The following is a 26,119-nucleotide window of genomic DNA, read 5'->3' as shown; positions in this document are numbered from 1 at the left end:
CTTGCCCTGGTTCCTGAGGCCAGTCTTTTGTCAAGCTACTTTGGTCAAAATCCCACTCCCAAGCTAGCTCTTTTGATCTCCAGAACCAGTCTTTCCTGAAATGCCTGCTGCTGCTGCTGCTGCTGCTGCTGCTGCTGCTGCTGCTGCTGCTGCTGCTGCTGCTGCTGCTGCTGTTGCTGCTGCTGCTGCTGCTGCTGTTGCTCAAACTTCCCAGGCCACCCATCCCCTGTGGCTGGCCAGCTACTGCTTGCTCAGATTCCCCTTAGTCCTGTGAATGATAACACTAGAGATGTACATTTTACCAACCAGATTTATAATGGTAGATCTCCTACCCCAAAATGCCAGTGCAAAGAACACACAACTCAATAATTTAATTACAAGCTATACACTTAGATTAGACAAATATATCACTTCACTACTCTATTGTCCAACTATGAAATCCCTCGCTACTTGTGGCTCCTTCAGGCCAAGTGGTTTTGGTTCATCTTCTTCATCCATCTTCTTCTGTCCTCCATCTCATCTATCTTTCTTCTTCCTCTTTTCCCCTCGCTAAAACTTTCAGTTCCACCTTTTCCTTCCACTGCCCAATCTTAGGCTCTGGCCTTATCTGACCAATTAAGATATTACCTGACCTCACCTGAGTACATGATTTTTTCCTCATTGGGGCACCCCTCTTGAGGGAGCAGAAAATATAAACAGCAATCCACAACAAACATCTATTTATTTGTTGTGGTAAGCAGAATTTTACAGACACCCTTCCCCCAGATTCTTATCTCCTGGTTATTCAATCACACACTAATCCAGGAAGTTTTCTATGAAGGAAATTTTGCAGATGTGGCTAAAATTCCAAGTGAACTCACCGTAAGATATAGATATTGTACAGATGGGCTGATCCAGATAAATCAGAGGATTTATCAGAAGATAAAATCAGAGGATATTGGCCAATCAATGGCCAAATACAAAGTTTCTTTTTGTATTTTTCTATTGAAATACAAAAACAAAACAAAACAAAAAACAAAAACAAACAAACAAACAAACAAAAAACCCCTTAATGTCAGAAGCATTCTAGGACAGGCTAAGGATACCAGGTCACCTTCCTGGAGGCAGTCGACATTTTCAAATGGACTAAGATGGGTGAGCTCTGAGGCCTGGTTCCAAAGAGATTTCATCTCAGGATGGCTTCCTGAGGCTGATATGCCTTTCCTGTCTTCATTAAATTAATATAATAGTCATTAGCCCAATTATTGAGCAGATTTACTACAGATCAACATAAAGGTGAACTTTCATGAATTCATGCTGTTTAGATGAATTAATTATTTTATCGAATTTCTGATTTGATTCAAATAATTTTAGGAGGAAAGTTTTAAGAGATGGTCTTAATTGTTTTTCTAGAAAAACATAATAAAGTTAGAATCAATAATAGAATGTGCCCACTCCTCATAAAAGTAAGTAAAGGCTACATAATAGGAAATACAATGACCTTTCATAATCATACTAAAAAGAAAAATAGACTTGGGACAAATTTGTGTTCAAGGAAAAAACATCTATGTCCAAGGATAAAGCCACAGGTATGTACTATGATAAGACAAGGCCATGTGAAACTGTTGCTTTGAACTTATAATGAGCATAAAATGAAACACTGGTTTGAACTTGTTATTGATATTCTTCTGTAACTTCCATTTTGTGTAACATTGTATCTATGGGATAATTTTCTAAAGAACTTTTGTCTAAGAAGGTATTTAAAAAGCCAGAGAAAAGAAATAAAGATGGTGTGATTTGGTAGCTTGGGGGACTCTGTCCCATCCGTCCATCCATCCATCCATCCATCCATCCATCCAACCAACCACCCAAATGTATATACTTACATGTCTGTTTATATGTATGTATGTAGGTATATGTGAATGTATGTAGGCATGTGTGAATGCTTGTGGAGTTGATTGAAATAGACAGTCGGATGTGGCCAGAGTGTGGATATGTGAATGTATATGTGTCTGTGCATATTTGCCTGTATAAAGCATCTTAATTCATGTCCCTTCTTCCTCTCTATTTCACCAAGTGTTAATCAGCCTGGCCAATGAAGGGCTGCCTGGTCAAAAAAAGGCATACTAGCATAAAATCCAATAATTTCCCACCGCTAAACAGCATGGGTTAAACGCCAGATATTGGTGTTTATTCAAACATAAGTAATAAAGAGTTAAATTTTTAGCACAAAATAGTCTGAAAGAGTTAAAGGGCAGGTGAGCATCAATCTTTTGGTCTACATTTGACACTGAGTCCCCTGTCAGCCCATTCCAGGCCAGGCAGGCTTCCAGCAATGCCCTCAGCTGGCATATGGGAGGCTTATGTGAGCTTTTTGGGAAACCTCCAAACTGACTTCTGTAGCATTGGGCTAGTTTACATTCCTCCCCAGTAGTGTAGAAGGCCCTTTTGTCCAGATCATCAGTGTTTCTTGCTATGTTTCCTTAAAGACTATCTTTCTGGCATGTGCCTTTAATCCCACCCCTCAGGAGGCAAAGGCAGAGAGAGCTCTGAATTTGAGGCCAGACTGATATACAGAGTGAATTCCAGGACAGCCAAGCCAGAGAAACCCTGTCTCAATAAATAAATAAATAAATAAATAAATAAATAAATGTCTCCCATTCTTACTTGGGTAAGATAGACTCTCATTGAAGTTTTTATTACATTTCACTGATGGCTAGTGACGCTGAACATTTTCCATGTTTATTGGCCATGTGTGAATCATTATTTATGAACCTGTTTATTAATAGGATCTTTGGACTTCTTGCTTAATTTCTTTTGGTTCGTTGTATACTCTAGATATTAGTCCTACCATATGTATAACTAGGCAAATGTTTTCCTTCCATTCTGTGGGCTGTCTCTTTACTTAATTGTTTTCTGGCTATACCAAAGCCTTGTAATTTAATGAATCCTATTAACAAGTCCTATTGGCTTACCATTAACATTATTTTCTGAACATCTAGAATCCTATTCAGAAAGTCCCCACCTATGACTATATCTTGAAGTCTTTCCTCCCTAACAGTGTTTCCAGTCCTTCACTAATGTCACCGAAGCCTTTGCAGTTAGTTTTTCTGTGTAGGATAAGATACAGGGATCTAGTTCATTCTTCTGCATATGGGTATCCAGTTAGGAAATGTGCTTTCGACATAAACGTCTATGATGGAAGATTTTCCTTGTATCTATTTATGTATATTCCATGTTTTTATGTGCATATGCGTATGCAGGTACATGTGTGTAACTATCAGAGGGCCAACCTTAGGTGTCCTTCTTCAGATGTCCTTTTTGGTTGGTTGGTTGGTTGGTCGGTTGGTTGGTTAGTTGGTTGGTTAGTTGGTTGTTTGGTTGGTTGGTTGGTTGGTTAGTTGGTTGGTTGGTTGGTTCGTTGGTTTTGGTTTTTGAGGCAAGGTTGCTCACCAGCCTGCAGCTTGCCCTTGCCTAACATGAGAGACAGGGATCTGCCTGTTTCTCTCCCTGGCTCTGGGATTACAAGAACAAGCCATCTTACCCAGCTTTTTGAATGTGGGTTCTGGGGAATGGATTAATATTCTCATGCTTGCAAGATGAACACTTTACCGGCTGAACCATCTCCCCAGCCCATAGGTAATTTAAAACCATAACTGAAAGGATTCCAAGATGCTTTCTATGGTAGTTTAAGTAGGAATGGCTTCATAGGCTCATATATTTGACTGCTTAGTTATCAGGGAGCGGCACCACTTGAGAAGGATTATAGCTTTGCTGGAAGTATATCACTGGGCATGGACTTTGAAAAGCCCAAACCAGGCCCAGGGGCTTTCTCTTTCCCTACTGTCTATGGATGTGGATGCTGAACCCAGTGTGGCCCTGGTGGGGACAGAGTGACATGGTTCCTGCCCATGGGACAGGGCCCTGGTGTGAGCTTCCATGAGTATCAATGGCTGCTGTGGGTGTAAGGCTTATTTGTATAAGAATGTACATATTTCACATTCCTCTGAGCAATGTCTTTCCTGTAAATGTTAATGAATCCATGAGAATTAGAGACAGCAGAGTCAAGGAGCTGAAGGTGTGGCTAATATCTAAGGAAAATAGTAGATGCTGGGACCTTCAAGGGTATGGGAAAGCGCTCTAAGTATATGACTTCAAGATATGTATAGTTTCCCAAGTATGCAAATATGAGGATGCAATATAAATTATGAGGGGCTTCATGAATCTAAGGGAGCAAAGGTAGCTATACTGTGAGCAAGCTTGTCAGAAAAATACAAAGGCAGGCAGATTCCTGAGTTCAAGGTCAGCCTAGGACAGATTCCTGAGTTCAAGATCAGCCTGGGACACAGCAAGGTTAGGCCCAGATGTGGTAGAAATGGCAATTTCAGCTTATCACCTGTGCTTAACAAAGGCAGACAGATCTCTGAAGTCTTTTGCAATGTTAAGAAAAAAAATGTATGCTTGTTGTCACCTAAGAATCAAAGGGCTGGGGTCATGGGATGCTGATTCATAAGATAATCAAAAGGAAACCTGGAATAAATGACTGAATTGATATGGAACATCAAAGACTGGACTTGTGTTCCGCAGGAGATGAGCTATCCAGAGAATTTTTTAGGATAAAAAGAGAGAACTGTTTGGAGAACTGACACAAGCAAGCAGAATGTGGACAGAGAGATCTCAGAATAGCAAGAGAATAGACAGAGATCTCCAAAGAGAAAGCAGAACATAGAAATAAGGAGACTGGAAAAGCTAGATCAAGCAGAACACAGGTCATCAGCTTAGATCCATGGTCTGACTTCTCTCAGAACCCCTCTCCATGCCGAGGCTGGCCCTTGGCATGTGGATGTATGTGGATGTAGGACTCTCAGCTACTTCTACAGCACCATGCTTGTCTGTGCCACAACACTTCCTGCCATGCTAATAATGGACTAAATCTCCAAAACTATAAGCGAGCTCCAATAAATGCTTTCTTTTATAAGAGTTGCTGTGATCATAGTGTCTCTTTACAGCAACAAAGCAGTGGTGGAGGGTCTTGTTGCAGTACTGAAAAGGTACACTGCACTAAAGAGCCTCCTAATTATAATAAGATCAGGAAAAGAAGGAAAACCTTGGCCAGTGTCTCAACAGAATAATTGAGGCTTTGAGGAAATTCATCAACCTGGATCTCTCATCTCCCAAAAGACAAGCTTTTCAGAGCCAGAATTTCATTAGCTGATCATCTCCCTGACGTCCATAGCAGAGTTTAGAAGCAACAGATGGGATATCACACTCCCCAGACTCAGCTGCTGAACACTTGATACTCAATAACCCAGAGCTGAAGGATGACAGAAAGAGGTAGAGAAAAGGAGAGAGAGATTTCAGATGGTTGCATCTGTTCTTTTAGGTACCACTATCAGGGCCCATACACATCAAAGGACCCCTCCAAGAAGCCTCAGAGATTCAGACCTGTTTCAAATGCAAACGATGGACTCTTGACCTCACCAAACACCCACCATGGCCAGTCTAGTATGTAAAGATTCAGGGGCCTGGTGAAAGGTGAATGGTCAACACCCCCAGGAGTGGAAAGGGAAAACCCTCAACTGGCTCTCAGGACAGGGTTGCCCATCTTCAGGATAAGGCATTGCTGTCATGAACAGTGATCCTCAGATGAGGAATAATTATCCTGAGAATTTTTGCTGTTTATGGAGTAATCATAGATTTAAGCTAACAGTCTACCTTCTTCTTGTCTGCACATTAATGAGGTAACCCTAAGTAAAGGACATAACAGACCAGCATTTCATTGGGCTTTCTCTTCCCCTTGCAGGTCCAAATGAGAGTCCAGACCTTTAACAAAAACAGTTTATAACATCTGTGATAACAAAACATGAATCCCTTCCAAATTGGATTTGAATTTCTTAGTCAGAGAAAAACAGAGATATCTCCAGACTATTTACAAGGTTTGCATATGTTTATAACTGATAGATATTTAAAATGCAATGTCCATGTCTTCTTTCTTTCAGTTATATCTTTGATGGCTTTCTTTGAAATATATACTTTATTAAATGGCTTTAAGAAAAATAAGGCAAGAAAATCAAGACAGGGGTTAGAGAGATGGCTTAGCAGTTATACTGCTCTGGCAGAAAACCCAGGTTCAGTTTTTAGCACCCATGTTGGGAAGCTATGAATTCCCTGTAAGTCAATGTGTAAAAGATCTAGCGCCCTCTTCTGGCCTCCGTGTAAAGCTACACTAATGTGCACATCCCTCATCACCGCCAATAAAGACATATTTGTGTATACATAATTTAAAATATTTTAACCAAGATGATAAAGCATATAAAACTTATATAGCATATACATCTGACAATAATGCTTTCAGATTAGAAAGGATTTTAGATGGTAGTTTTGCACTAAAGTGGAAATATTTTAAAATGAGGACAAACCTCACTTTCTTATGTTTAAAACTTTTTTTTTTTTTCGAGACAGGGTTTCTCTGTATAGCCCTGGCTGTCCTGGAACTCACTTTGTAGACCAGGCTGGCCTCGAACTCAGAAATCCGCCTGCCTCTGCCTCCCAAGTGCTGGGATTAAACGCGTGCGCCACCACGCCCGGCTTAAAACTTTTTTATATTAAAAACTTCAGCATTTTACAAAAAGTCCACATAGGTCATGAAGAGACACAAGAAGTACAGGTTAATAATGGTGCACACAAGCGGAAGTTTACCATGATTGATGGCTGCTAACATTATTCTTAAGGTCACATTATGGCTGAACACTTATTTCATCAGTCAGTCCTCTCCAGACAGTAGGAAGACACTAGAGAAAAGGGCTGTGGTTTTGCAGACACTCCAAGTTAACTTTTACATTTAGTATTGGGGGTTCCTAACAGCATCATAGAAGTTTGGTCTAGTTCTTCCTTCCAGCCTCATGCTCCCAAATATAAGACTCAGACTCAAAATATATTTACAAATACCTTGGCCATATAGCTAGTTTCTTCTCTGACAAGGCCATAGCTTAAAATACCCCATTTATTTTAACCTATATTCTGCCATGTGGCTGATTACCTGTGCTCAGGAACCATGCATCTTGTCACATCTTCCCTGATGAATCCCCTATACCTAACTCTATCCCAGAATTCTTTCTGCCTTCCAGATGTCCCACCTTCTATTCTACCCTTTACAATAGGCCACAGGCTTTTTAATTGACAGGTGATACATCCATACAATACACAAGATATTCTCTCTACACAGCATAAGTGAAGTAGAAAAATCCAAGAGGCCCTAGAGAAAATAATTACAGATATGAGATTGGGCTGAACCAATAATCTTAACTCTGGGACAGTGCGTTTCCCAGAGAGATTAACAACCCACCCATCAGAGAAATGCCAGGAAGAAGAAGGAAGGTTCCAAAGGGACAGTGCTTGCCACAACTATGGGAACCAGAGCACTGGAACAAAAGCTTCCCTTTCCTTGTGGTTCCAAAGAACAAGGAGCTGCCCTTCAGCGCCAAAGACTGATGCTATCCAAGGTTACCTGATAAAAGTCCTACCGAAGTAACTACAGATAACCAAAATAGGGTTTCGTTCTGTGCCTTAGTCAATAACCCAGGACTCCTTACTAAATGATCTTGTGTAGTAATCAATTATTAATGAGAATTCTCAAAAGCCAATGGACTTACTGTTACCCCTCCAGCCTTGGGAACTGCCCTCTGCATGGCCCAGGAACAAAACATACAGTCGACCGTCAACAGTCTTCACCTGAAGGTTGGGGAGCACTTCCGCATCCATAGCTTCATCATCCAGATAAAATCTGTAGCATGTGGCTATCTAGAGCACTTATATAAGCTGTAACAGCAAAATAAACGCTGATAGATGAGCCCTGTCAAGGAGCTTTTGACGTGACTGACACCTGGTGAGGATAAGAGCTTCCCCCACTTAGACTAAAAGAACGTGAACAGTGAGAGTAAAGGTGAAGTGTTGCCTGTCTTAGGCTGCCTAGCCTGGGGAACAGCTTAAAGACAGAGCTGCTAAAAGCTCTGAAAACTCCTCAATCAGAAATCCATCAAAGGACATCCCCTGAAAGACAGAGATAAGTCCCATTTCAATAATTGCAATTGTTGTTTCATTGCTACTTTTATTTTAGCCCTGTTGCTATACTATCTGCTCCATTGTTACAGGTTCACCCTGCCCCCCTTGTAATCTATCCTTCCACTGTTCCCTTCCTAAAATTGTTCTTTTGTGGTTTGCTACATTTCTCAATACAGAGCCATTAGCAGTATGTTGCTGTAGTTGTTGTTGTGGTGGTGATGGTGGTGGTGGTGGTGGTGGTGGTGATGGTGGTGGTGGTGGTGGTGGTGGTGGTGGTGGTTTTGATGATGTTGTTGTTGTTGTTGTATTGTTTTCAACAACCCAGGAGCAAGCTTTCCAAGGATCAGCCTCCTGGGGCACTCTTGTCCCTGGGAGACCTTTGGCTGACATAATGAGTTACTCTTTCTTAGTTCTTGTATCTACGCTTCTAAAAACATATGCCTTCTAATGTGTGGCATTTTCAAAGTAAAATCCTTGTAACACATGCCTTCCAGCCAACTCCTACCGCAGAGGATCCAACGCCTCCTCTCCGACCAGTGGATCAGATAGTGAGAGAGCTTTATGGTCCCTTTCAGGCAGACGGCTATGCCCTTCACCAACATGACAAAGTGTAGAAGTCTGATCATCATTCTTAAGCTGCCCAAAATATTTCTGAGACCAGAGCTTCCAGAGGGAAGTTATGAGGACAAAGAGTAGGGAGAGAGAGGTATCAAGATTAGCGAGTGAAAGAAACCGTTAACAGAGAAAAAGGTTTAATCTCATAAAACACACCCACCCACCTCCACCACCAAAAAGCTACATGTAAGGCCCACAGCATACAGGAGAAAGGCCCACCACATCTACATGAGGGGGAATGTGGGTGCTATGTAAATGAGTCAGGAAAGGGGGGGATCATGACTGTGACCCAGGGCCACTGATCTTCTGCCTGTCCCACCTCTCTGTGCCCCTTCAGTCCTTAGAAAGCTCCCCTTAGTAAACTGTCTTTATTTCTACTACTATCTATGTGCTCTGATCCAACTGTTTGTTCCAGAGCACAGCCTGTGTTTGGAAGGGGTCCCTGCACACTGCAGTCTGCCTCCAATGCTAGGAAGAGCTGATCTGACAGTTCTTAAGTTAGTGTTCCATTTCCACTTGTTGAATATACTCCTCGAATCCTGCTATTTTATATCATACATTATTTGGATATGACTCTCAACTCACTATAGAAAAAGGCCCAACTCTCAACAAGACTCATATCCCAGTGCCATGCTCCAGTCCCTCCCAAATCTGCCGGACCCCAGGCCCATCCACCTCTTCCACTTACCATCCACATGACCTTGCCTGGTTTCTCAGTCTTTCAGTTTTCTACTGGCCGCTCCTAGGATTCTTCTGAATGCCAGAGCGCTATTTTAGTGGGCGGTATGTCCCAGGTGCCAGGGGCTGCGCTAATTGCGTTCCATTCATCTTCTCATTTAAACTTAAAAAAACCTTTCGAAGTGGGTTCCATTATCACACATCAAGTTGATGAGATGGATCAGCTCTGGGGAGGTGGAGTAGCTGGTCCAGTGATACATAGCTGATAAGTCAAAGTCAAAATCCAAAGCCAGATCTAACCCTGAGCTTAAGGGGTTTTTTTGTTTGTTTGGTTGGTTGGTTTGGTTTGGTTTGGTTTGGTTTGGTTTGGTTGGTTGGGTTTTTTGGTGGGTTTTTTTTTGTTTGTTTGTTTGTTTGTTTGTTTGTTTGGTTGGTTGGTTGGTTTGGTTTGCTTTTTTTTTGGGGGGGGGGGTTCAAGACAGGGTTTCTCTGTATAGCCCTGGCTGTCCTGGAGCTCACTTTGTAGACCATGCTGGCCTCGAACTCAGAAATCCGCCTGCCTCTGCCTCCCGAGTGCTGGGATTAAAGGTGTGCACCACCATGCCCAGCGAGCTTAAGTTTTTAACCGCTCTGCAAATGCCTCACAGCTTTGCCATGGTGACAGTTTCTTGAAAGGACCATGAGTTTCCACACATGGAGCAGTTAGAAAAATTGCCTCATGTTGGCTGTGAAGGTTTTGCTGTTGTTGTCATCAAGATACTCAGGCTTGGCCCTAGAGTCAATTTCTGCTTCTCTAGTGAGAGTCTTCATTGGTACACCCAGGCCACCATCTTTAAGCAGGCAGGGCTAGGCTCTTCTTGCTTGCTTGGGAGAGAAATGTGGGATTGTTAGTGATATGCAGATCCAACCCTAGGTCTAGTGCTCAATTTCTCTGGGGTGAGCCTAGGAATCTGGATTAAGCAAGAGCTTAAGATGGCTCATCTCAGTAAAGTCTACAAGGCATCACATAAACTCTACCCATATTTACCTGCATCATTCCTCTAAGACAGCTGCCTCCTCTGCATTGAAACAATGGATACCTCATGACAGACCATGGAGAACCAGCTGGGACTGCGCATAACTATTTCTGAAAACTGATTTAATTCTACTTACAAAGCTAAGCATGGATCATTCTAGGAACGCAGAGGGGATCGTGCACTGTCACTGGGCATGGGTCACTTCTTCACCTTGGAAACTGATGGCATTTACTGCCCATGGATTTTTACTGACTTTATTAAAAACTTACCAGGACTGTGCGTTCACTCCCAGGAAGCAAAGCAAATGCAACACAAGAGAGGAGTGTTCAGTGTCACAGCCTACATGCAGCAGCTTCTCTAAATGCCCATATGTGTGTGCGCGTGTGCGTGTGCGTGTACGTGTGCGTGTACGTGTGTGAACTCATTGGTACTTTCAATAACACTGAAGTGTAATGGTCTAAATTTTGTGTTGTCTCCCCAGCACCCACTAAGAGGACAATATTAGGACACAAAGACCCTGGAGGAAGAACTTCAGCACAACAGCATCAAAGAAGGCTGTGGAGAACTGGCCTGCCATGCGGTGTTACCTTAGAAGACAGGCTGTTACCAGTTAGCAAATCTGCTTAAACTTGGGCTTCCCAGCCTCCAGAAGAGTGAAAAGTAGTTTTCTATTGTTAAGCTACCTTGACTCTCGATACATATGCTCAATAGGACCAAGACAGTAGACATAATGTAAATACCTCTATTAAAGAGAAAGAAAGACAGGCTGACTTGCCCAGTGTCACACAGTAGCAAGTGACATATGGGAGATGAGTTCAGGCTGTTTGAGTTGGAATCTCAACTCTTAGGCCTTGATTATCTGGCTAGGTGACTAACTGGAAGCCTGTGAGTAAGCCAGTTATGACTTGGCACTGCAGACAGCTACTATCTGTTCTCCAGGATTTTAAGACTCGTGTCTCTTAGCAGGTGACATGGTCAGAATATGAGATGTAGCCAGAAAGGGGAGGCCCGGTGGTCTCGCCTGAGGGGTAAATGAAGGAGGAGCATTTACTTAATGAGAGCAGGAGCGGGAAGCTGAAGGATGCAGTTTTCAGAGCTGGGGGCAAGAGGGGTACAGATGACGGTCTTACCATGCCTCATCACCTTACCTTCCATCAGGGCCATGTTCCTCATGGCTGACCATCTGGGATTCTGAGTTCAGTTTACCTGGCTTTCACTTACTGAGCATCCGCTATATATAGCCAGGGCTATATTTTGTGCTGTAAATAACAAAATGAGCATCCCCACTGTGGAGCCCAGAATACATCAAGAAGATATGTCAATCAATGGCACTTGTTTATAATAACAAAATATAGAAATAAATTAAATGTCCGTGAAGAAAGGATGGGCAAAGCATGAGTCACCTGCTGAGCATTAAACAGCTGAAAAAGATATGCTATTGTGGGCAGGGCAAAGGGAGGGCAGAGTATAAACATACCTTACCTTCTACACTACAACAGGAAAGAACAGAGTATATATCAATATTTCATATATAGAGATATATATGCCTTTTCTGCTGCAAGATTATTATGATTCTTCTATGATAATAAAACTAATTTGTTAATTGATATTAATTAATTAATCTTGCCTATCCCAAAGCCATGCCCTAGTCTAATTCTAGTGCTGGGACTTGTGTGTCTTTTGTCTTGTCAAGTTCGTTTTCCATATTGGTCTTTCCAAAGCATTAATTTTATTGAGGAAGGGACCCTAATATGGTTCCTGTAGCTGGGTCAGGAAAGAGGGTGCAAAGGCTAGGAGCAGAGAATGAGCCTTTTCATATGCTTAGAAGTTTTATTTTGCTTTCAAAATTAAAAAAAAAATAGACATCATTATACCGAGTGAAGCCATGTTAGTATTGCCTCCCTGTCTGAAAATGCTTCTCTTCTTTTTTCTCTTCTCTTCTCTTCTCTTCTCTTCTCTTCTCTTCTCTTCTCTTCTCTTCTCTTCTCTTCTCTTCTCTTCTCTTCTCTTCTCTTCTCTTCTCTTCTCTTCCCTTCCCTTCCCTTCCCTTCCCTTCCCTTCCCTTCCCTTCTTCCCTTCCCTTCCCTTCTCTCTCTCTCTCTCTCTCTCTCTCTCTCTCTCTCTCTCTCTCTCTCTCTCCCTCCTCCAGAGTATCCCCTTGGTCTCTGACAGAACAGTGGGCAGTGTGGAGAAGGTATAGTTAGCAGGAGCTTGCCCCCAGTGAGGGGTCAGCCTCTATTTGCTCTGACACTGTCCATGCAATGCATTGGCAGGACCCCTCACACCCATCCCTGAAACTCTTCCTTAGCAACTTCCTTCCCCAACTGACAGCGGACAAGGAGTGATGTCAAATCAGACCTTCAGTGCCTGCTGACCATGGAAGACTCTGGAGGCCATACTCATCTAAATGTTTTTGTTTCTTGAGTCTTTCCTCTTTAATTTTAGCATAATTTACACTTATATTCTGCCGCTGGATTGTGGGTATGTTGGTGATGACTGACACTCCGTAGCTTTCCATCATAGCCAGAGAGGCAACAGGGCAGCAGCAGCTAACTCAAATAAAATCCTTTCCAATTAAACAGTTCATTGGACTTGTCATGGTTTGGAGTTCTTGTTATCCTCGGGTGTGCACAACTCATGTGTGTTTTTTAGACCCATCATCATAATAAGGTCTTAGTGCAGAAGATGCTCGGAGAGTCGTGCTTCCCCCACCGAGCGACTGTGATGACATTGATTTAAAACTCAGTCTCCTTACACCAGCATGGGCAGCAGAGCTTTACACTTTAATTAGATCGTTCTGGGCTTTGCTCTCCCAGGTCTTTTGTCTAAGTGGTATCAGATGCTGCCCAGGATGAAACACGCCACAGACATTGACAAACTAATGTTGGACCACTGCAGAGCACATCCAATAACTTCAGACATAACTGGAGACTCCTCCAAATCCTGCAGAATGTGCTTCTTGCTACAGAAAGGACGGCTGGCTTACCTGGAGTGTTCACCCAGCAATCATGGCTCACCTAGACAGCTCACAAGGTCAACTTCAAAGCATATATAGACAGTGTAAGTGACTATCAGTTTAACAGGATTTCAAAGACTCTGTCTGCTCCAAACCCATGCTCCATACTGCTGCCGGCACCAACATGAAACACGGGTCAGAATGTACCATTTCCTAATTCAACCGCTCAACTCTCTGACAGGCAACATGGATCCATGAGCAAACCAGACTGAGGTGAAATGCTGCCTCTTATCACTTGCCTCCTCTGGCCGATTTATCATAGTCCAAGTCAAAGCCACTCCAGTTGGCCAGTCCTGCTCTGACCTCTTCTACAGTTCTGAATCCCTCGTCCAGATGCACCCTCTCTCGACCCTCTCTCCTTGGGACCTTTGCATTTGATATTTTCTATTCCTCCAGGTGCCTATATGTTCTCTCACTATCCCATATATCCATCAAATGCTCCCTTCCTGGTGCGACCATCCCCTGATGACGTTTCAAACTGCAACTCCTGAGAGGGCCAGGGGTCTTTGTCTCTTTGGTGCCTTTTGCCTTCATTTTCATGGGTGTCATGTGTCCTTTTCTTTTTTTTAATATTTATTTTTATTAGATATTTTCTTTATATACATTTCAAATGCTATCCCGAAAGTTCCCTATACCCTCCCTCCGCCCTGCTCCCCTACCCACCCACTCCCGCCTTTTGGCACTGGCATTCCCCTGTACTGGGCATATAAAGTTTGCAGTACCAAGGAGCCTCTCTTCCCAGTGATGGCCGACTAGGCCATCTTCTGCTACATATGCAGCTAGAGAGACGAGCTCTGGAGGTACTGGTTAGTTCATATTGTTGTTGCACCTATAGGGTTGCAGACCCCTTCAGCTCCTTGGGTGCTTTCTCTAGCTTCTCCATTGGGGGCCCTGTGTACCATCTTATAGATGACTGCGAGCATCCACTTCTGTATTTTCCGGGCACTGACATAGCCTCATACGAGACAGCTATAACAGGGTCCCTTCAGCAAAATCTTTCTGGCATATGCAATAGTGTCTGGGTACATGTCCTTTTCTGATCTTGCTCAGGCTTGCCTCTCTGGCCTTCAGCAGCCCATCAGCAATCAAGGACAGAGCCCGATGCAGCTCTGATACATCAACAGCGCACAGGACAACACTGTTTCAGGCAGGCCCTCCTGGTGCATTTTGAAAACCAGTGACTCTAAACAGAATCTGCTAGGAAGTGGAAATTGTTGCTTTATATGAAAAGATTGCAAGGATGTTCACCAAAATTTCAGGACATCTCACTAAAATGCTGAAAACAGCTGTCCTGGGAGCACCAAGGCCAGAAGCAGTTGTCCCAGAAGCTCCAAGGCCTGGAACATTTTCACTTTATCCCCAATTCTTTTCCATGTCATCTAGATTTGTGTTTTCTGCTTTGTGTATCTTTTAACACATTTAATAGTATAATAAAAATATTTTAAAATAAAGAAGTTAAGTGGAATTAAAAATGAAGGATGTTTCTTTACAGTGAATTCTATAGCCACTTCTATGGCAAAAAGAAAGGACAATAAAAATTAGTATAAATGTTGGAAATAAGTGTTGAAGAGATCCTTCCAGTGACTGGTTATGTCCTATTCCTTTACCACAACCTGACACTCTGTCTACATCACTCCCCTGCCCTCACTCTAACCCACTCTACCCAAACTAATGAGTGTAAACTTCGAGTTCCACAGTGCTGGGGACCATACAACCACATCATTTATTCTTGGACCACTTTCCTTCCATCTTGCTCCCATTGCCTGTTGAGGTTGCCTTTCACACCACATGGCCCATGTTGATCTGACTTTAGATACTGGTCACTGGTTCTTTCTGATCTAGACTACTGCAAAAACCCCTCCTGGTTATGGCCCAGTTGGCTGGCACTCTGGCCCTAAGAGAAGGTGGAAATTTAATCTATAAATGAAGTTGTACAGACTAACTCTACCCATGTTGCCACAAGTCTGTAAGCAGCAAGCTACTTTGTGGGCAAAACGCAAATTTTTCTTAAACTTCCTCCTCTCAATACTCATTATGAGTCTTCTTTAAACTGAGATCGCCATAGTGATTACTACAAGAAATTGTTGCCCAGGAGGGACCCCCTAGAAGGACATGCAATATTTGTGAACGTTGGATATGCTTAGTACTTTAGGACCCAGCAGCCTGGAGGCCACCTCTCTCTCTCTGGGCTAAATGGTATTTTGGTTATTTTTAATTAGAATAAAATGAACATTTTCAAAACCCTTAGTGACAAAGACTGGCCAAAGGGCTTTACATGTCTTTTAATTCTGTCAAACACAAGATACAAGAAATAGCCTGCTACAACATTTACTCTCTCCAGCCGTTCCCCTAAATTGCAAAAATATTCCCTGATCGAAGAAGCCTTGACCTCAGCTATGACATTTCTCCTCCAGTAACTGAGGCCAGGAGCCAAGGAGTTGCCTGCAACCCACAACTCAATCCCCAGAGTCCCCAGAAACTGGGCCAGGAGAAAAAGGGGCTTGAATACCATGACCTTTTGTATAACGCCTACTGAGCAAAACTTGTGGGTCCAACACAAAGTCCAGTTACAACCCTTTTGCCTTATCTGGGACTCAAAAGGAACAAAGGTCTCTGTGATTCATTTTTGCTGTGGAGCAAAACTTGAATCTGCAGTTTAAAAAAATAAATCCTTTCTATATAAACAGCACACATCAAAAGATGAAACAAAGCCGGGCAGTGGTGACGCACGCCTTTAATCCCAGCACTTGGGAGGTAGAGGCAGGTGGATTTCTGAGTTCGAGGCCAGCCTGGTCTACAAAGTGAGTTCCAGGACAGCCAGGGCTACACAGAGAAACTCTGTCTGGGGGGGGGGGGGGGGGGGGGGACCAAACAAACAAACAAAAGATGAAACAAGGTTTCTTAATAAGTCTCTAAATAGAGAAAGGAAAGTGTGTGTCTCCCTACCTACCTACCCATCACAGAATGATATAACAAATGTTCCAAAACAGGGTACAGTATCTTATCTTAAAACAGAGAGTCTTATTCAAATTATAGGTTCTATTTGTTCCCATAAGGAAGACAAGCCATTATTTGGCTGCCACAGGAGTTCCAGTTTTCATTCAGGAAACTCAACAACAGCTACAACAAAAACATCTCTAATCCTACAACAGCTCTTGGCAACTCCAAGCACCAACTGCCATTTAAATACCAACAGACATCATGTTTTAAGCAAAAAAAAAAAAAAAAAAAAAAAAGTCTTCTGTTTCCAATGTGTTTGGCAGCAAACAGAAAGTGCTCCAAAAATAACTGGATGTTTGTTCATCAATGATTAAGGAATAAACTCTCAGCTACACTTCAGTGATATAGACATTCTCTTTCTCCATCCGATACTTGGTGCAGCATCTCCATCACCAGTGTGACCTATTCACTGGTACAAGAGCATGAACAAGCTCTCTGCTTCCCAGGCAGCACCCTTAGAAACACTGCTGAAAACCTCAATGTCTGGAAAGCCCAGAGCCAGACAAAGTGGAATAATCCACCAACCTCCCCCACTGCTTACAGTGGAAAACTCAGACACAAACAGAAACTACTCATAGACTCAGAAGGTAAGCAGCTGTAGATAGATCAGAAAGATAACAGAGCGATCGATTCCAAGAGGTGAGCTTCCTAGATTTTTTTCTCTTTTGTCCTTTGACTTTGACCCAACAGCAGTCCTGTGTCCCATACCAGGACCTTAAAAGTACTTCAGGAAAACTGAGTAAAGAACGGGTGGGAACTATCTATCCCTGGGCACTAAAAATGTGGAGATCATAGAGAGAAGGAAGCTGGAGAATGGGATGTGCTCACCCTGCCTCAGGTTCCAGCATCATCCCTCAGCTGAGCATGTACAGCACAGCTGCATGAAGACTGAGGGATCCAGGTTAAAATGTCATCCGTTGTCCTGTCTTGGAGTGCTACCCACAAGAAACTGACCCACGGGGCAATGTGAAGGCTTCAGAAGCTAGGCTTCCATTGCAACCACCATCTGCAAATGTCAAGGGAAAACTTTGAACCTAATGAGGCTGATTACCTGCTAATAATATAAATCAACATTCCCCATGGTAGATAAGAAGACCAAAAGACTTATAATGTGATGCCCAAAATGCCTAAAATTCAATTTAAAAGTACCTGATATTCAAAGGATGAAGACAGTGTGATCAATTCTCAGAGGATACACGCTCTACAGGTGGAAACTCTGAGATGATCCAGACAGTGAAGTCAAGGGCATAAAGAGCTTTTAAAACACCCCCCAGCCACTCCTGTCCCAGCCACCGTCAGCCGAAGTCACAGTCGGACCTCGCTCCTCAACTTGGCAAAGAAGCCTACAGAGACTGAGAGATACATCGAATCCCTGATTGCTGTTTTCCAAAAGTACAGTGGGAAGGATAGAAACAACCCTTAACTCTCAAAAACTGAATCCCTTTCCTTCATAAACACGGAGCTGGCCGCCTTCACAAGGAACCAGAAGGACCCCAGTATCTTGACCACATGATGAAGAAGCTGGACCTCAACTGTGACGGGCAGCTAGATTTCCAAGAGTTTCTCAACCTCATTGGCGGCTTAGCTGAGGTGGGCCATGATTCTTTCCTCCGAACTTCCCAGAAGCCCATCTAATCCTCTTCTTTCCCTTCCAACCACCAAGCCATCACCTCCCCAACCCCACTCATACCTGCACTGAGCCCAGCACACCTACCACAACATGCAACCCATGCCAGCTGGCAAAAGTAAAACAATGCCATTTTTTTAATGTTAAAAAAACACTCCCCATGAGGCAAAGACCTCTTTGAATAAGAAGGTGCAGTCAGCCTCAGCTGATATATATACACACACACACACACACACACACACACACACACACACACACACATTCTTAAAACGGAGAAATTTTAGAACTGGGAAAAAAACATGTGAATGTGTAACATTAAAAATTCATTGAGTGAGGGTTATAGCACGGAATGACAAAAAAAGAAAAAAAAAAGAAACCTGAAAACAGGTCAGCAGGAATTAAGTAATGCAAACAGGCAAAGAAAATAGGGATTTTAACAATGGAAACAACTTTGAAAAGTTGTTTTCAGCACAAAGCAAAACATCCAACATCTGTAACACTGAGGGCCAGATCATAGAGAAGGAGGTCATGTCATAAAAAGGAATTTTAGAAGTAATAATTTTAAAAAACTTAAATTCTGTGAAGGATGTGAGACTGAGCCTTTATGGGTGACACAGAAGTGATAGATGTCTATGTTCCGGGTGACACTCACTAAGTGATGATAGATGTCTATGCTCCAGCCAGCTATGGTGTTCACTAAAGGGCCTCTGTTGAGAAGTTCTTCATAATATACATAGGACACAAGTCATCTTAGAACATGCAGAAAATGGGCAGCATGGCAAGGATGCAGTTAAACACGGGCTCAAAATGTGGCCTCCCTTCACCAAGCGCCTGGCTTGCCAACAGCCATGAGCCCTAGACCAGCACAATCCCCTGGGTCTCCTAGCCAACCACTCACCAACAGATGCATTATAGCGTGTCCACTTCATCACAAAGGGGGAAAGAACATGTCCTCGTAGACCAGGAATATACCCTGGATGGGAATTTGTCTTCTCTGTGCTTTTCTTGAATTGCTGTCAACAGAATTCAATAGAATTGCAAATGTCTTGCCATCATCATAGTGTCCCACACACATCATTTCTGACCAAGAACCTATTCACTTGAAGAGCAGCAGTAAGTGTATACCCATGGTATTTCATGACCTATCTTTCTAAAAAAAGAATGATGGGGTGGACTACTGGGGATTCTGTTCCAGAAACCGATGGGCAACAATACCATGGAAGGACAGTTCTGTCACAAAGGGCAAAACAATGTTTATAATGTTGACCAATCAGTGGTGCCAGAATGCATTGATTCGGGAATCAAATTTGAAAGTGAGAATGGCTCTTTTCACTGTTGTCTCTGAGATACATGAATATACCTTTAAGTCCTGTCTCTAGGACTTTGAATTCTATGGGTATGGAGATCTCAGTTGCTCAGAACATACACATACTTCTATTATTGACTAATGTGGTTCGGCTGAGCTGAAGGTTGAGACAAATAGCAGTGGTCAGCTGGCTTCCTCAAACGAACAAGCAAAAGAGATGAAATTATACTCGCCTGGAATAATTAATCCCAACTAACCAAGGAAAACCAGGTTTCTGACACTCAGTTGAAGTGAATAGGATTATTTCAAAAACACAGATGATTTCCAGGGATCATCCCTTAGTAGCTCCATGTTCAATATTAAAAATTGATAGAAGGCAGGCATGGTAGCAGATGCCAGGAGTGACAGCACTTGGAAGACTGATTCAGGACAGTCACAAGTTCAAGGCCAGTCTGGGCTTCATGAACAGGGTCCAGTCTCACAACCAAAACAAAAGGCCCAGAAAGATACCTGAGCTGGTCAACAACCCAGTCCTGATGACCTCACTTTGTGCCCCAAGTTCCACATGGCAGAGAGAGAGACTAGAGTTCCACCATTTATCCTCTGGCCTCCACACATGCACCATGGAACATGCGTACATACACATACACAGTCAATAAGTAAATGTAATTTTTTAAAGAAAAAAATTTAATTAATGTATTACTGTAGTAGATGTCCATATCCCCTATTACACACACACACACACATTCATGGCAGAAACACTGAAGAATCAAGACCTTCAGAAATGAAGGTTTAGTCACCCTATCCAAAATTATGTCAGCCAAGGTTTCCTAATGGCAAATGAAACACATCTGACAAAAGAAAGACTCAAGCACCACAGCCACATCTGTCCATCTATAGACGCAGGAACTGAAAGAGCTGTGCACAATTCCTCCCAACTTACTGCATACTACAGAGGATGTGTGAGTGCCAGTATATGTGTGGGCCTGTTCTGTGACCCTTCTCCTTTATCACTTTTACAAGTGTGAATGGAGATGGTTGGTTTTGCAAGTTAATTTTAAGAATAATGGATGATTACGAGTGGATCTGTGGCAGGGATGCAGGAACTATCTTCCAATGTTTGCTGGAGCTTTGTATCTTCTGTCAGGTTAGACAGTGAGAGAAGGTTTAGTGTACGCAAATCACACTCAACAACACATTGAGATCTTAAGGAAGGATCAGGTTTGTTCCATACCATGGGTACAAAGATGGTTCAACATAAATAAATCAGGAAATGCAATGTAAATGAAAGTGGGAAGTGGTCGAGAGAGATGCACAACATCAACCCCAAGCCTATACACACACATGCACACATATGTTCATGCACACACACGTGTGCACACCATTTGTACATATATACACACACATGCACACATATGTTCATGCACACACATGTATGCACACCATTTGTACATATACTCGCCAAGTAATATTAGGACTGGACTTGATGAGACATGCCTATAACACAGCACTTGGGAGGTAAAGGCGGGAGTCCAAGGTCATCCTCAGCCACATTGGACTTCAAAGAAACAAATGGAAGAAGACCGCAGAAGATAGAAAGAGCTCCCATGTTCATGTGTTCACAGAATCAATATTATAAAAATTACTAAATTGCTGAAAGTATCTATAGATTTAACACAATCACAGTCAAAATTACAACAGCATCCTTTACATGACAAAAAAAAAATTTCTAAGTTAAAAGGAACACAAAAAACCCCAAACAACCAAAGCAGTCGTAAACAATGCTAGAGATATCATAATATCGCAAACTATACGACTACCCACATTAACAAAATACGTGCGGGACTGTCAGAGACACAGACACATAGGCCAATGGAACAAGACAGAAGACCCACCATTAAAGCCGTACAGCTAAGACACCTAGTCTCTCTCTTTTTTTTTTAAGTGAAAGAGAAAAGAGGCATTGGAGAAAAACTAGTCTCTTCCATCAACACTGCTGGAAAAGCTGGGTATTCGCATGAGAAAGGATGAAACTAGTCTATATCTCTCACCCCACACAGAAATCAATCCCAAATTGATGTCGTATGATGATCTAATGGAAGGCCTGAAATGGCTAGAGGAAAACATCTCAGGATATAGGCATTGGGGGAGGGGTTTTCAAAAAACAAAGAACTGCAATAGCCCAGCACGCAATCCCCACAAGTGACAAGTGGGATTGCAGGCACTTGAAATGCTTCTGAGTAGCCAACAAAACCATCAGCAGAGTGGAGAAACAGCCTACAGAACTGGAGAAAATATTGCCAGCTATTCATCTAACCGGGAATTCATATTTAGAATCAATACAGAATTCCAAAATTTAAGCACCAAAGAAGCAAGCTATCTAGTTAATAAATGGGCTACTGAGTTGAATAGAAAGTTCTTGAAAAAATAAAAAGAATGACCAAAAATATTTGGGGAAGGTGGTCAGCTCTATCATGGAAATGGAAGTGAGAACTACTTGTAGAGCCATTTTACTCTGGTTAGAATTAGTCAGAATGGCCATCATCAAGAAAATAAATGGCAAAGGTGCTGGTGAGAATGTGAAGAAAGAAGGACCCTCAAACGTGACTAGTAGAATAAATGTATAGCCACCATAGAAAAGAATGTTGTCAAAAAACTGAAAACTAAATGCAGAACTCCCATAAAACCCAGTTATCCCACTTCTGGGTATATGCCCCAAAATGTCTGAGTCCGCAGACCACAGGGATACTCCCATATCTATGTTATTCCTATATCTATGTTATTCACAATAACTGAGACCTAGAATCTGCCTAGATGGCCATCTAAAGATGAGTGGATAAAGAAAAGATAACACAGACACACAATGGAATTTCGTTCACCCATAAAAGGAATGCAATTATGATATTCACACAAATGTATGGGACATGAGATTATCATGTTAGCAAAATAAGCCAGATCCATAAACACAAATATCATGTTTTCTGCTATAATCAGAATTTAATTTAAATTTAGATAGATAACAGACAGACAGAAGACAGATAATAAAAATAGAAATGAGGTCAGAGGGGGCATTCTAAAGGAAGGGGAAGAGACAAGAGAAAATTTGTGTGCATATGTGTATGTATATGTATGTGTGTGTGTGAGAGAGCACATGCGTTTATATGTGTGTATGCACATGTGTGTTTTTGTATATATGTGTGTGCACATATATTTATGTGTGTGTGCACACACATGTATATGTGTGGTGTGCACTTGTATATATGCATGTGTGCATGTATGTATGCGTATATGCATATGTTTGTGTGTGTGTGTGTGTGTGTGTGATGAAAACAGAAGAGAAATACTTTGGGAGAGATAAGGGATAGGAAACAGATGTGTAAGAACAGAACATGAACTAAAAAGTATGACATATAATGAACCCTATGTCTCGAACCCTATGTCTCTGTACACTAACCAAAAGTTTGAAAAATAAGTATCTGAAAATATGTAATTTTTATGAAAATGCAAAAGCAAATCAGTACTAACAATGTACTGGGCACATTTGTTATCTTATTCCTTTCTGCTCTTTGACGCTGCTGATGAAGCGTCACTGAAGGCTCTCATCACCCTGACGTCATGTCTATGTCAGAGTCTCCCAGGAGCTGGGACAGCTGTGGAAGCTCTTCATCAGAGGGTTGAGCTCCGAAACAACAGATGAGAGTCCGGGGAGCCATTTTGAGCAATGAGGAGTACTCATAGACTGTGTGGTAATGAGAGATCCAAACACCAAGGGATCCAGGGGCTTTGGGTTTGTCACATACGCCACTGTGGAGGAAATGAATGCAAGACCACACAAGGTGGATGGAAGAGTTGTGGAACCTAAGAGAGCTGTGTCAAAGGAAGATTCTTAGAGACCAGGTGCCCACTTAACTGTGAAATAGATCTTTGTTGGTGGTATTAAAGAAGACACTGAAGAACATTGCTTTCAAGATTATTTTGAGCAGAAAAACAGAATTAAAGTGAAATTATGACTGACAGAGGCAGTGGAAAAAAGAGGGGCTTTGCTTTTGTCACCTCTGACGACCATGACTCTGTGGATAACATTGTTATTCAGAAATACCATACTGTGAGTGGCCACAACTGTGAGGTAAGAAAGACTTTGCCGAAGCAAGGGATGGCTAGTGCTTCTTCATCCAGCCAGAGAGGTCGAAGTGGTTCTGGTTTTGGTAGCAATGACAATTTTGGTCGAGGAGGGAACTTCAGTGGTCATGGTGGCTTTGGTGGCAGCCGTGGTGGTGGTGGTGGTGGTGGTGGTGGTGGTGGTGGTGGTGGTGGATATGGTGGCAGTGGGGATGGCTATAATGGATTTGGCAGTGACAGTGGCTATGGAGGAGGTGGCCCTAGTTACTATGGAAGAAGCAGAGGCTATGGAAGTAGTAGACAGGGTTATGGAAACCAGGGCAGTGGCTATGGTGGGAATGGCAGCTATGACAGCTATAACAACAAAGGAGGCAGAGGCGGCTTTGGTGGTGGTAGTAGAAGCAATTTTGGAGGTGGTGGGAGCTACAGTGGTTTTGGCAATTAGTCTTCAAATTTTGGATGGATAAAAGGAGGAAACTGGAGGCAGGAGCTCTGGCCCTTCTGGTGGCAGAGGCTAGTACTTTGCTAAACCATGAAACCAAGGTGGCTAAGGAGGTTCCAGCAGTAGCAGTAGCTATGGCGGCAGCGGCAGGGGGTTCTAATTACAGTCAGGAGACAAAGCTTAGCAGGAAAGGAGAGGCAGAGAAGTGACAGGGAAGCTACAGGTTACAGCAGACTTGTGACCTCAGCCAAGCACAGTGGTTGCAGGGCCTAGCTGCTACAAAGAAGACATGTTTTAGACAATACTCATGTGTGTGGGCAAAAACTCCAGGACTGTGTTTGTGGCTAATTGTATAACATGTTATTTTAGTTTCTATTCTGTGGAAAGTGTATAGCATTCCAACAAAAGGTTTTATTGTAGACCTTTTTCACCCACGCTGTTAATTGCTAAATGTAATAGTCTGATCATGGCGCTGAATAAATGTGTCTTTTTTTTTTTTTTTAATGTGCTGTGTAAATTTAGTCTACTCTGAAGCCATCTTGGTAAACTTCCCCTACAGTGTGAAGTTAGAATTCCTTCAGGGTGATACCAAGTTCCATTTGGAATATATTTCTGTTTGCTTGGATGAAGAAGCCGTTGTCTTCACAAACCTTGGTGTTGTTAAGGTACCAGTTACTATTGTAACTAGTAATGAGTTTCACCGTTGAAAGGGTCATCCAAGCAAGGTCACAGTTTTGTTACAATGGCTGTTAGCACACCCTATGCAATATCAAAATTGAATAATGGTATCAGATAAAATAACAGATGGGAATGAAGCTTGTATATCATCTGTTATCATGAGTATTCAATAAACGATTTAATTCTCTTGGAAAAAAAAGTACACTTTTTTTAAACAAATGGTGCCTGTAAATGTGGATATCCCCAGACAAAAACAAGTCAAAGCCTTGAAACCTAAAACTCATACATTATATGAAAGTTAATTTAAAATATTATTTTGATATTAAATACAAATCATAGAACCCAAAGATCTTTTTAAAGCATTCCTAGATTTAAGAGCACAGATTGTACTCCAGACAGAAACAATTGATGAATTAGACTTCAGCAAAATTACAATTTTCTGTGACTGAGAAGATAAGCAGCAGTCTGAAAGAAAAATACCAGAAAACTATAAATTCAGCTAAGGACCAACGTCTAAAATATAGTTTATAAGGAAACACTCAAATGCAACAGTAAAAATTATCCAAAAAGGAATTGGGCAAAATAAATAAAAGTATACCTAAGTGACTATTAAAAAGATAAAATATGCATTTGAAAATATGTTCAAAATCATTAGTAATGACAGACATGCAAATTAAAACCATAATAGATGCCACTCCATGCCCATTCCGGGCAGTTAAATTTGTAAAAAAATGGCAACACCACAAGAGTGTGAAGCAGATGGCGGAAGAGGATCGATCATACGTTTCTTGGGGGAAAGTAAACTGGTCGTACCAAACTAAGAAACAATGAAAAACATACAACTGTAAAATAAACCAGCAACTGCAGTCCTGGACACTTGTCCCAGAGAAATGAAGTCTCGGGTCACAAAAGCCTATAAGTGGATGCTTAAGGCACCTCCGTTTGTACCATTCAAGCATGGAAACAGCCAGGTGCCCTTCCCTGGGTAAGCAGTTCAACTGCTACAAGCACTGTGGAGAGCTCTTGGTGCCACTTCTAGGAATTTAGCAAGAATATTTAATGTTGGGCTAGGATAAGGAAGTTAGCTCAGGAAAATACAACTCCGGAATATATTCATTGTATCTTGGACATCTTGATAAGTCCCTGCAAAGAGTGACCTCGGGACTTTTGTTTATGCCTTAGGACTGACCAGATTCTTTGTATGTACCTAGAATGATATAAAAACAGACTGGGAGAAATTAAATCTGTGTCAGCATTTGCTGGAGTCATACCATAATGTTGCCTAGTTGTCTTTTTTGGGTTTTTTTAATCCTCCCTCCCTCCCTCCCTCCCTCAAGAACCTGTTGACTGACGGAGCTAGCTTGGTCAAACCACAAGATGGAATATGACCCGCAACAAAAGGGGGGGGGGGGGGGAACAAGCCAGAGGGTTTTCCAAAAATCAGAGGCTTAGTGAAAAAAGAGACATTCCTGAGAGGTTATTCGGTCTTATACAAATGGTTGCATTAACACAGCATGCATGAAATAATAAAATTACAGAGCTAGAGGACAAACCGATGGTCACCTGGAGCTAAAGAGAGACT

General features: G+C 42.2%; 2 pseudogenes; both read left to right on the top strand.

Moving 5' to 3' along the window:
• Window positions 1-11,381: 11,381 nt before the first annotated feature.
• On the top strand, window positions 11,382-18,000 carry Gm29240 (annotated as a pseudogene).
• Window positions 18,001-20,364: 2,364 nt separating this feature from the next.
• Window positions 20,365-24,019, top strand: Gm29241 (annotated as a pseudogene).
• Window positions 24,020-26,119: the final 2,100 nt, after the last annotated feature.

This window comes from Mus musculus, chromosome 9 (assembly GCF_000001635.26).
Source record: "Mus musculus strain C57BL/6J chromosome 9, GRCm38.p6 C57BL/6J".
In the NCBI taxonomy this organism is placed as follows: Eukaryota; Metazoa; Chordata; class Mammalia; order Rodentia; family Muridae; genus Mus; species Mus musculus.
The sequence above is the reverse complement of the archived record's forward strand: the minus strand, read 5'-3'. Positions and strand labels throughout refer to the sequence as shown.